Source organism: Pinus tabuliformis, chromosome 8 (genome assembly GCF_031772625.1).
Source record: "Pinus tabuliformis cultivar Carrire ecotype Pingquan chromosome 8, CPIR1, whole genome shotgun sequence".
NCBI lineage: Eukaryota > Viridiplantae > Streptophyta > Pinopsida > Pinales > Pinaceae > Pinus > Pinus tabuliformis.
In genome coordinates this window covers 1628457526-1628471674 of record NC_142294.1, presented here as the reverse complement: position 1 = coordinate 1628471674, position 14149 = coordinate 1628457526, and positions in this window count along the sequence as shown.

The following is a 14149-nucleotide window of genomic DNA, read 5'->3' as shown; positions in this document are numbered from 1 at the left end:
CAAGTCATTCAAAAACCATCGCAAGAAACCCAAAATTTATGACGGCAATTTAAAAACCATCGCTGAAATCTGTGTCAGTAATACATTTCTTCAATAAAAACACAGTCATTTGGTTGAAACACTTATCTCAACGAGAATCCGTTGCCCAACTTTATGATATTATCGATGAAATCACCATGCAATGAAATAGGAATGATTTCTTTTACACAAAGATGTGGGTATTGGCACATGTCTTTACGCCATTAGGGTCTCGATCCAAAGCCTATCTTAATTACAAGAAAAATAACCCCAATCAACACATTCTATCCAAGAAAATACGCAGTCCCAATCTTCAATTAACGAAACCACAGTTCTTCAAAAACGCAGTCTCCCATATACCCACAGCGTTAATAAAAAACGCAGGTTTTAATACAGTCAACGATTTAAAAAACGCAGTCTTTCTTAAAAGACGCAGTCACCAGCACCATATACCACAGCGTTTAATAAAAAGACGCAGTCAAGGCATTACAAACGCAGTTTTTCTTATACAAAAAACGCAGTCTTCATTAAAAATACAGTCACAGCCTCAATACAAGATCACAGCCTCAATGTCAGATCAATACAACAACGCAGCTCTCAATACATTAACCCAGCTTCAATACATTAACGCAGCTTCAATAAAAACGGCAGTCATCTTACAATAAAACGCAGTCATCAACATGTGCAACATGAATTGATGCACGAAATGGAGATTTCTAAGTTTACTCCTTATTTCAGTTTCGATACCTATACCTCGACGCTGAAACGGTTGCATCAGTTGAGTCCAACATGTCATGCCACAATACGTTGCAAAAACAAAACGCAGGCTTCTTCAAAACGCAGTCACAGTGTCTTCAAAACCATAAACGCAGGTCTTCATTTTCTTGAACGGTCCTCAACGCAGCGTATGCAGCGCTGTCAGAAGGGAGCAGATGTCAGGCCATTCAGAGAACGTATGCAGCGCTAGTGCGCCAGGGAGCAATGGCAGCAGAGGAGTTACGCTATTTCTGAAGCCTGGGACCTGTGCTCTGATACCATGTCAGGTCAGGTTAGCTCAGAAATTAATGAGCGCAAATCAACTTAGTGATATTATTCATTCAACTATTATTATTTATACATGTACAGAAACGGATCAGTTCATCTTCTAGATGACTGTCCGGCTTCACCTCATCCGTTTCGGATTAGGTGTCAACATTCCCCCCCTTAATCTGAAGGGATGTTGGTGAGTCACAAAGATGTTGGGTTATGACTTTGAAATCATCTACAAAAAAGGGAAGCAAAATTTGGTGGCAGATGCACTCTCAAGAAAGGATGAGGATATGGAAGCATTGTTGTGTGCCATTTCTATTATCCACCCAGATTGGATAAACGAAGCAAAGGAGGAATGGAATAATGACGAAGAAGTGTGGGCACTTATTTGAAAGCTACAACAAGATTCCAGTACTTCTGATACATTTAGCTGGAAAAATGATTCGTTATGGTACAAAGATCGCTTATACCTCTGTAAGAATTCCCAGCTAAAACAAAAGATTCTTATGGAATTGCACACTTCTCCCTTAGGAGGGCACTCAGGATTTTTAAAAACTTACCACAGGGTTAAGAAGGAATTTTTTTGGGATGGCCTTAAATTAGATATTCAAAAGTTTGTGGCGGAATGTTTGGTTTGCCAACAAAATAAAGTTGAAACAATTAAGACACCGGGTCTATTACAACCTTTATCCATTCCAAGCCAACGTTGGGAGGAGGTTTCAATGGATTTTATCACAGGTTTACCAAAGTCTGAGGGAAAGAGTGTCATCATGGTGGTAGTTGACAGACTTACCAAGTATGCACACTTTTGTGCATTATCACATCCATTTAAAGCCAGTACAGTTTCTACTGCATTTATGTAAACAGTTCAAAAGCTACATGGAAACCCAAAGATTATTATAAGTGACAGGGATCCCATTTTCACTGGAAATTTTTGGACAGAATTATTTTCTTGTCTTGGTACTCAGTTAGCTCATAGCTCATCTTATCATCCTCAATCTGATGGGCAAACTGAGATAGTAAACAAATGTTTGGAAGGATATTTTCGTTGCTTTGTATCTGATAAACAGACACAATGGGTCAAATGGTTGCCTCTGGCTGAATGGTGGTATAACACTTCCTTCCATACAACAACAAAAATGACCCCATTTATGGCACTTTATGGGTACCAACCACCATCAATCACATCATATTTAAGAGAAAATTCCAAGGTTCAGGCAGTGGAACATCACATCGAACATCAACAACAAGTCCTCCAACTCTTAAAGGATAACCTCGTGTTGGCACAAAATAGAATGAAACAACAGGCAGATCAACATCGCAGTGAAAGAAGTTTTGATGTAGGTGATTGGGTATTCCTACGGCTACAACCATATAAGAAAATGTCCCTAAAGCAAGCAAAGAAGGATAATAAATTATCACCAAAGTATTATGGTCCGTACAAGGTGTTGGAAAAAATTGGTACTATGGCATACAAATTGGAGCTTCCTGCAGCTTCTTGATTGCACCCAGTTTTCCATGTTTCATGTTTAAAGAAGGTCATAGGCGACAAGCTCCCAGTTCAAACAATATTGCCAGAACTTGACAAGGAAGGAAAAATTATATTGGAACCGGAAGCAGTCACAGAAACAAGAACTCGACAACTACGAAATCGATCAATTTCAGAGTATCTTATCAAGTGGAAGAACTTATCCATTGAAGATTCCACATGGGAGGATGAGAATTTTATGCAGAAGTACCCAGAACTTCTCAAGAATTGAGGACAACACTTTTTTGAAGGAGAGGGGCATGTTGGGTCCCTATAATACTAGTAATTACCGCATTACTATTGTAGTTATACCCCTTATTTATATTGTTGTGCCCCTATTACCCCCATATTGTTATTTCTGTGCCCCATAGAATCCCTCTATTGTTATTTTTGTGGCTTTATATTATTATTGTTAGGTCTGCTGGATTATATTGTGACTCCTTAGACTCCTATATATAGAAAGGAGGTTTTGTCATTTGTATCATCCAAGAATTGTTCATTTATGTAATGTAAAGGAGGTTTCCCCCTCGAAGAGGCTGAATTCTAAGGCGTTTATCTCTCTTTTCTATCTTTTCTTGAGCTGGTTTCATAACATGTACAATGAAATCTAGGCACATTTTTCAAGACAAAGGGCATAGAAATTGTGGAAGCAATTTTTTGTTTAACTAGTATCGTCCATACAATAGTGGTACAATAGTTGTGCACAATTTTCTAAGAGGCATTTCTCCAACTCAATTAGATGATTTTCTTATGGGACACAAAAGTCAAGGAGTGGTTTCTGGCATGTTGTATTAGGCATCTGACACATAAATCAAGGGCAGAATCAATGAGATAAGTTGGCTATTAATCGTTGGCAAATTTTCTTATGTATTTATCTATGAATTTTCTATGAGTTCAATAAAATTTCTCTCTTGTGAACTGGTTTTCCCTTCGGGGGTTTCTAGAGTCTTTGGACCGAAAATTTTTGGTGTTAAATTTGTGGGTTGCTTGTGTTATTTTTAGCAAAAGCGAATAGAGTAGGATCATGTGTTTTAAGCTTGAAAATATTCATGTTTATAAACACAACATGAAGCATGTTTGGTTGGGAATTAAACTTGACGTGATTTCATGAACTTGAAACCGGGTTGGGCCTATAGTCAATTTTCTATAATAAATTTAGAAAAAAAGGGGACAAATTTAGCTTACAAACATAATGAAAATTAAAATTTGAAAGAATGAAAAAAAAAAAAACAATTAAATACATGAACAACAATGAAATATGGATTTTTTTCAAGTGAAAAGTCTTATTTGGAAATGAAAACTAGCTACCTTAGCCTCCTTCTGAAAATTCCAACTCTAGTAGACAACTCCAAAGCAGTGCCAATATGACAATGATAACCCAAACTATCTGTTGTTACACCACACCTGCAAAAACATAACACTCTCCAAGCTCACAATGAAGTTCACAAAAATTCCAAATGAGATGTGTGAGGCAAATTAGAGGGGATGTATGGTTTTATAAGCTCGGAGGGGCTAATTTTGGAGGGAAACAACCCATAGTTTCCAAAAAACCACTCACATCTAGCTAAAACCACCATTCTATGAGTCCACGACTGCACATGTGTGGCTATTTAGTGAGCTCGCTGGGTTATGGCGAGACCAACTGATTCATACCGATTTGGTACCAAATTGGGTCTCCCTTTCCCTAAGTCTGGATCATTGTCTAGGTCAACCTCTGAGCCTAATGAATTGGTTGGTTTGACTGGGTATCAGTTCAAATCGATTGAGTTTTAAAACCATGTATTCAATTTCAAAGGTAAGGATCACTACAAGCAATATGCGATTTTTTATTGGATAAGAAGTTGAATGTTATCATTGTTGTTTGGCTAGACTACCCATTAGGTTTGAACTGATGACCTTCACACAAGGAATGCCTTAACAACACATCTAATCACCAACTATTCTAATCCCCATGAGATGGAATATTGTCATTTTTATAGTTAATGCTTTTTTGATAATAAATTACAAAATTTTAAGTAGAAAGATAATTGCTAATTAAAATTAATGATTTTAGGATTTTGTTGTTGTTGTTGTTTTTTAATAATTTTATTATTATTATGGTGAATGTGTATTGTAAAGCATGTCTCTTCTGACAATGTCTAGATTTGCGTTAGATCAATGTCAATAAATGTAGAGTGGTTGTGATCATTTCAAATTTTCCACCTCAAAATCCTTGCATGTAAAGGACCTCCATTGGAAAGTATTTTTTTTTGATTTTTGTTTTTTTCTAATTTATTTTATTAATTTTTAATGAATTTTTAAATTTAATTATTTTATGAAGCTAGAGACTTGTTTAGACATCTTTAAATAGCACAAATATTTGTCATTTAGCAGGTACCTTGTGGTTGAACAACACAAAATACAATTGAAATCACCTTTTCGGATACCCTTATAACCTGGAATCCCTCTAAGTGGTATTGCATCAAAGAACATTTATATATGGATTTTAACTTTCACATACCCCTGGGTATATAGTAAGTTCTTTAGGTGCACTTGAAACCAATTTTATATAAAAAAATTGTATTGTTGCTATAGTATATTGAGAATAACACTTATGAAATCACTCACCCACTGGAATTTAATATGGCTAAGGGAATCATATATCCTCCTAACAACATTGGGAAATTGGACCAAATACCATTGTTGGAACTTGCGAGCATATTGGAGATATGTAATACTTGATGCTCCTTTGTCCTTATAACACTTTTGTTTTGATTCCTCGCTAATAATTTAATTAATTATATAAAATTTTCATGCGTGGGCAGGTATATGTTGGAATAGGCTAAACTGAAAATAATATGTAATGGTGTTATTTTTGTTGGATAAACAGGGAAGATATCATATTTATGTATTTCTCCTTTCTTGATAATTACTTGTGGATTTGTTGGCATTATTTTATTATGTTTTTATTCTTTCATGAAGCAATTACCAAATGTAAAAACATGAAGATCACAAGAACATAGAGAACACAAGATATAGGCTCCAAGCCAAGGCAAAATCCCTCCAAGGGGAAAACCCAAAAAATTATCTTCTTATAGAATCAGATCAAATGAGATATCCAAGACCCATAACCAACCCTCTAGATGCCAAGTCAAACCTTCCTTCTACACAACAAATCCATCCTTAAGAGACCAACAACAAATCTTCAACAAGGCAAAACTTTCACAAATCAGATTTCAAGAGAAAATATTCTTTAATCTCAGACTTCAGCCCTCCTCTTCTTTTCTATGTCTCTCTGCGATATTTTAGAACCAAACATGTGAATTTTGTCTACAAATGAGCTCCAAATTCCCTTTATTTATACTTGTCTAGAGGGGTGCGAATAGACATGTTCATTGGGGCAGGGCAAGTAGGCCGAGTTGGTATCTATAGGTTGTTTTAACCCAATTTACAAATTGAAAGAGTCTTTTTCCTTTTTCTTTACAATAGGTCCAAGTATGAATTTGACTTTTTGACTTCATCAAATCTTAGAAGCATGAAGAACATGCTTAACTAATAAATCAGCAATTCATTTAGCATGAAACCCATGCTTGGAAATAAATTTTTCTTTTTATTCTTTTTTTTAAACATAAAATTCAGTTTGATACAATTATGAAGACCGAACTTAGTTACATTCTCGAACACTCCCTTTTAATTATGGTGGTATTCATAATTGTACACTTGGTACAAGGATACTCTCAAACTGAAATATTCTCATAAGAAGAGTCATATTGATAAGAAATCTTTAAGCATCAACATCATAACCAACATTGTCAACATAACAAGGCCTTGACTGACAAGGTCTATCTCTCCACTAGATCAGAGCACAATGCTGAGAGGTTTTCCATGAGACACCACACTACCTCTCAAGGCACATACCCCATCTGGATGTTCACAGGGTATGTCCTTCTAGGAATATTCTTATATTGTATTCCCAATCCTCAAAGAATATCAATCCTCTTCGACCACACTTGTCTTGGATACCTTGTCGAATCCTCAAAGAGTGTCGATCCACGGGACTACTTCTATCTTGGATTTCCAATCCTTATGGAGTACCAATCCGAGATGCTTATCTAATCCTCCATTCTTACTCCATGGCCTTCACTAGACGTACAACTGTTATTCCTAGCCTAGCGCATGATACATGAAGAAGAGAATATAATGTCCATCATCACTCCCTCTCAATCAGAGAGGAGATCTTCATTCCCTCTTGATTAGGCAATAGATCCTTACTCCTTTTCAAACATTAAGGAGATTTCTTAGTTCTGCTCAATCAAGGAATCATCACAATCCTTGGTTGGTCTCATACATTATCAGAACATCAAATACTTATTCTTCCATGGAGATATAGCTGTAGCTGCAGGGCTTCTTTGTTACATCATACCAAGGCTTCGACCTTTCAATCATTTCATGAAGCCAAATTATTTTACACTCTATCTTTATGACTTGGATTTTCGGCTCCTCGCAGTGCCATAACATATCAGACTTCGATCTTTCTAGATCTTAGTTAATCATCAATCATTTTTGTCATCAACTAATTCACTAGTCTTCTTCAAGGAGCCAAGTTTCCTGACAACTGTTAGCACATGCCTTATGTAATAGAGTTTTGCCTCATATTCTTCAAAGAGTCATATCAACTCTCCAATATCAATTCTACATTTAAGCTTTATCAAAGTCATCGACTGTGCTATCACACAATCCATGTGTTTCGTGATCAAACCTAGCCGCTGTATGTTCAACCTCATCAAGCAAACTTTCTTTCCAGATTCTTCACATACTTTTGCAATATGTCCTACCAGGGAGCCAAGTCATATCCAAGAAGATCATCAATATCATATTTTCCAAATTATAACATCCTCTAGTCAGAGTGTCATGTCAAATTTTGCTACTTGCTCCCTCTGAAGTCAACATTCTTTTGCATGTTCTATCTTCATATTGCAACAAGGTTCTGCTTCACCTTTCAATCATCAATGTGTTCCTGGAATGAACTCATCAACTAGAAGCTTCAATATAATTAGGGTCCTTTCAACTTCCTCTTTTCATCATGCTCATTATTATTAAGGAGTCATCATCAAGCATGAGTCTTGCTCATCTTGCTTTTCATAATTTTGACAACCTTCATCATGTGCTTGCAATTCTCACCAGCAAGTACAACCAAGAAAGATATACAAAGACAAGAGCATAATGTCAATCTGGTGAATCTAGGGTTTCTATGATTTCTTCAAAAGTGTATTTCTAGGGTTCTAGATATAGACCGTAGAAACTTCTTGACCTAACCCTTATTAGGGTTTTTACTTTTAATGAAAACACCTAGTCTTAGGGTTTTGTTTTCAAGCCTTAGGCTTTATCTTAATCCAACTTTTTCTTAGGTTTAATACATACCCTAGAGTCTTTCTCTCAAAACTCTTTTATGCTAGGGTTTTGAGATATCAAAGAATACTCAACAGGCAAACCCTAGATACCAAAAGCTATAAAATATTACAAACCCTAGATTCTTTTTAGTCGCCATGCAAAAAAATTACAATTATGCTATAAAACCTCAATGCATTTCATTTCTAGATCTTAGGATTTAATCTTCACATTTAACTAAATACTTGGACCATTTTTCATCATACCTGGTCTTCACATCAACATGACGTAGTACCTGCCATGCTTAAGAACTAGGTCCTTTTTCCTTTCACAATGGAAACAATCAATTAGGGTTTCCATCTCTAGGGTTTCTCCTTTTATTCCACACTTTGCTAGGGTTTGCAAACCCTAGATGCCAAGACCTGTCACTTACAAATTGTAAAGTTCTACAACTACACACAAGAGTTAGTTGCAAAACCCTAGATTTCAAGGTATTCAAGATCTGCCATGCAAATTCTATGCACACCCTAGATCCTTCATATCTTCATGATACACAAACTCTAGAAATTTTGTCATCATTAAGACTTGTTATCCAAAAATTGCAATCTAGCATACTGCAAAACGCTAACACCTTTTATCCAAGACCTAGTTATTACATGTCATTGTTTTGCTTTTATATGCATACCATCTAGAGATCTTTACACATATCATGAAATGCATGCAACAATCATACATATCTCTGTAACTTTACCTTTCTTCATTCTTTGCAAGGGTCGGATCTTTCTTCATGTGTCAACACTTCTTCAATAAAGGTTTATCTTCAACACAAGTGCCTTATATTTTTGTCCTTCACATTCAGGTACAATCCATATAGATATTGTGCAATTCATATAGGTTACTTTAGGTTGTCTATACTGTCAACATAAGCCATAGAGGATCATAGTTATCCTTCCAACTTTCAAGTCTGATCCACGGATATATTGCATCCCATTTTGTAAAGGATATTTTGTCACAGTTTTCTAAGAACTCAAATTTCCTTGCGCTTTCAATTTATTCCTTTAGGTCGACTTTACATATTACTTAGAATATGCGGTGGTCAAAAAGTATATCAAGCCATGGTAACAATGCCATGGACGCTAGCTACAGGTCATATAACACTGATGACATGAGACCACTATGCATAACCATGTAACGCCATTTCCACAAAAATTGAGTTTCTTTAAATGTGAATCTCAGAAGAAGCAATTTTTTAGTTAAGGCTAGCCACAAGACTATATGCAATGACAAGAACTTGTTAACGAGTCTTTCAGAAAAACGTCCCAACGAACCGCAACATTTTTTTATTATATATATTAATGTCAAAATCGTTATTCATAGTTGTTTACTGTGATGATGTTACTATACATGTCCATGCCACTGAGATATTTTTCCTTCACGAGATCATGTATTCGATTCACTGAAATTGTGTAACACGTAGTGTATCGAGTTATGGCAATGATCTCTGTAATGCTAACTACACAGATACGAAAAACGAGTTTCAGTAGGTATCCTACAGTTGCCAAAAAATTACATATGTGACCACCAATAACGAACCATGAGCCACATGATCCTTCACTGTATATAGTCAAGGGAAAATTACAAGAACCAAAGTTATGTATTACTAGAGATATGCGATCCCCTGCTTGATTATACGTGCCAAAGATTTGATGCCAAATCACATGATGTGATCCACTGCTACAACGAACCATTGTCATTCCATATATAACGAGCCATAAATAGTATGTGTATTTACTGTATATTGCACTCACTGTATATTTGAATCATAGTGATCTATTTTATATTGCAACCATAGTGATATCTGAACACATGTCATATATGGTTACAATGTGCTACTAGATAGTACGAGATCCCTGCAAATTCTAAGAGCGAGTCATAGTATAGCGAGTCATCTCAGGATCTAGTAATGCGAGATCCATTTGCGAGCCATCATACATATATGATGCGAGATTATGCTATTGATTGCGAAACCAGTCATAACAATCATAGCAAGATTATGCTATGTTTTATGGTGAATCCAATGCCATTCTATATATAGAGCGAGACCATGTGTCTATGAGATTAGGTGCCAGCGAAATATCATTATGTATGCCACGGATAATGCGAGCCATTGAGGTTACACGAAAGTCAGATGAGCCTTCTAGATGCCACTGAGTCAAACCACATGATGTATTATGCCAACCTAGTGATCTTGAGGCCTCCATTCTTCAAACCAAAGCTTTGGTACCATGTTGGAGAAACATGGAGGTTAAAAGATTAATGTAATTTCTCTTTTGTTGATAATTACTTTTGAATTTGTTGCATTGCTTTGGTACCATGTTGGAGAAACATGGAGGTTAAAAGATTAATGTAATTTCTCTTTTGTTGATAATTACTTTTGAATTTGTTGCATTATTAGAGAACATAAGATATAGGATTTAAGCCATGGAAAAACTCCACCAAGGGGAAAATCCAGAAAATTCTCTTTTTATAGAATCAGATTAAATGAGATATTCAAGACCCATAACCAATCCTCTAGATGCCAAGTCAAACTTTCCTTCTGCACAACAAATCCATCATCAAGAGACCAACAATAAATCTTCAACAAGGCAGAACTTTCACAAATCAAATTTCAAGAGAAAATATTCTCAATCTTAGACTTCAACCCTCCTCTTCTTTTCTACGTTTCTCTGCAATATTTCAAAACCAAACATGTGAAGTGTGTCTACAAATGAGCTCCAACTTCCCTTTATTTATACTTGTCCAGGGGTGCAAGTAGACATGTCCATTGGGGTAAGGTTGACTTGGCATCTAGAGGTTGTTTTAACCAAATTTATAGATTGAAAAAATCTTTTTTCCTTTTTCTTTACAATAGGTCCAAGTAGGACTTTGACTCTTTAACTTCATCAAATCTTAGAAGCATGAAGAATATGCTTAACTAAAAAAATAATAATTTCTTGGACTTTGACTCTTTAACTTCATCAAATCTTAGAAGCATGAAGAATATGCTTAACTAAAAAAAAAAATTTTCTTTGAGCATGAAACCCATGCTTGAATTTTTTTTTTTTTTTTTTTCTTTTTACATAAAATTCATTTGGATGCAATTATGAATACTGAACTTAGATACATTCTCCAACATTTTTTAATAAAAATGTCGAACAATTGATGAGGGGAACAAGCACCTACACTAACCATGAGCCACGAGAGGGAGTTGGCAAGGGTGAATGGTGGCATATCTTTGCTTGCTGGAATAATCCATGTCACAATTCCTTTTGTGGAGCTAAAAATCTAAGAACTCAATAAAAAATCTAATTCCCCCAAAACAACTTAATGGGGGAATTTGGTTCTTGAACTACCAACTCCCGTCATTATGGGAGGTAGTCACGATTTGTACGTAGTTGTTCCACCAAGGTATGGGCAAGGCATCCATCCAAAATATTTTAATATTGATTCATGAATTTGTGGATCTGACACATGAATTTTAAAAATATGGTGTGCTTTCATATGCAAATATATTGGGTTGTAGACAAATGGGTCTAAGGAGCAAATATGTTTAAATTTGAGTGCCAAAGACACCTCTCATTGATGGAAAAATAATTAGGGATCATTTGATGAGTTTTTGGGTTGAGAAAATTGAGCATAAGTGTCTCAAACTTGCACTGTATTATAGAGTTTCATTTTTGGGTGCTTGTTGGGCAAGGCATAGAGGCAATGGGAGGGAGGTCACTAGACCATTGCCAAAGAATTGAAGGGGTTCCCTTGGGTTGTGAAAGCTAGCTGAGAAACCGTCTATGTTTGAGTAGGTTTTTGGCTTAGAAGGGTTTCAATGGAAGTTTGATGATTTTCTATTGATGAAGGAGAGTGGCCTTCATTCTTCCACCATCGGTCAACTTGAGAGAGGGTTTCTTGTTGGTATCATGGTTTGGCTAGGGGGTGGCTAGCTGCAATAGAATGAAATAAATATTTGAGCCTATGGTTGGGGGGGAATGACTCTCTCTTCATTAGTTGCAGGTAACTTGTAAATTCAAAAAATAAGTTTATGATTTGCAATGAAAATTTCATTATATGAAATGGAAATGTTTTTATTTTTATTTCTATGGTTATGTAAAATTCATATGATTTCTTACTAAAATTTGAAATTAAATTCTTATGACGCATATTTTTCATTGGGTGCCCTTATTTAATTTTTGTCACGAGCATAAGACTCCTATAAATTCTTAATCCTTGATATCTTTCATGTTGTGGTTGTAATATGCTTATTGACAACAAAATTTGTAGTTGAAAATGTAGGGGATGCGAGTCCCTCAGCCCCTTGGACAACGATCATGGCTAGTTTGCAAAGAAGGACTCTCATAGGGCCTTAACTAAGAAGGATGGGCTTGCACCAAGCATCTAAAATTGAATCCTTAGATATTCATGGACAACCAATCCAAATAAAACATAAAATTGATATGAGATTAATTTCCTAGCTTAAACCGTGAAGACTAATTGAAAGAACTCTTCACATAACATCTGATATAATTATTAAAATGTTTACTAAAGAACTCATTAATTAGTGTAATTTTATCATGTGTATAAATTGGGATTTTCAAAGCCTCTAAATTGATGTTTATTGTTAATAACCACAATGGGACAACTATATAGTTTAATATAAAAAAGTCTATCTCTGATGTGGGATAAAAATAATGTGGGTTCTTCTTGTGTTTGTACCTTAGGATAGTGATGAAGGTTGTCCTAGTCTTGGGGCTACAATGAAGCATATCCTAAGAACAATTGTGGAAGCATAAGGGTCCTTTGAGCTGTCATAAACCTTAAAAAATGTGGGAATATTATATTTAGATGATAACAGTTCTATGCTGGTTTTGTTTCTCAAGATGTAAGTTTAAAATATAGGTTCTTTTACTAGATGGTAAAGAGCTCAATGCCTTAAATTCATTAGAATTTAATTCAGTGGTGGATCCCACACAAGGCTTGCTAATCTTGGAATAATGGGCTTTATGGCCTCAATTGAAATTTCTTGATGAAGGCCAGACATTGCTGTAATTATGAAAATGACTTGCCTAAGAATACTTAATTAAACTCCATTTGACCTAGCCTCTATTTGTTAAAATACATTTTAATAATAATAAAAAGTTAAATTTGTAATGCTAACTTTAATGGTTATAGATTTAATGAGAAAAAAGAGGGATATTTGAGTCCTCTCAAATATTAGTTGAAAGATTTTGCAAGAGTTATAGGTTTAGGATAGTTCTAGAATAACCTATAAAATGATGAGAATTATAATATAGGATAGAACTTTTTCACAAATATTATTTTATTCGATCCAAAATATGACTAGGTCATTTTTTCACAAAGTTGGGCAACCATTCATAAATTTGGCTCAATGTTTTTACATGATGATAAAGCTCTTTGAGCCTTAGGAATTTTCCATTATGAGAATTTGGAAAACAAGCCTCAAATTCAAGCCTCCAATTAATAATATAATGGCCTAAAATAACCTTATGTGCATGTTCCACTAGTTCCAAAGTGTGGGGAATGTTGATTTTTCTACAAGAGCACAATAAAATACTAGTTTTTTCCAAATAATTACTACCTAATGAATCTTCACACAATGTTCCTATGCCACTGATATCATGGAGCAATTACACTTCAAAAAATATCAACAATAAATGAAGCGGAAACAATAAATACCAGAGAAAGACAACCATGCACATTAGAGACAATATTTTTACCCTAGGAAACCCAACCTTGGGAGAAAAGCCAACAACTTAGGAGAAATTATTCTTTAGCAAGGTTTACAAATCAACAATTTGTCTAGAAATATGTGCCAAGTACAAATTCAATTACTAGTCAAAATATGATCCAAATAACATAGGTCAATGTTGGTCAAATAATTAGCAAATGGTCAAACTTCGGCCCTACGTCTTTTATAGTCAACTGTGATTGGTTGTGGTCAAATTACTATGCACGTGCGACCTTCTTGCAACTCAGTCAACTTTGGTCAAACTCAACCCAAAATAGTCTAGTCAACTTGAGTCAAACTTAGTCAAAAGAGAGAGAAAATACTTTGTAAAGAACAATAAACTCATCCTTATTTTCTCCACACATGCGGCTGTCCAAGAGACCTCAAAAATATGAAGAAACTTGCTTTCTTGGTGTAGAAAATGAGAT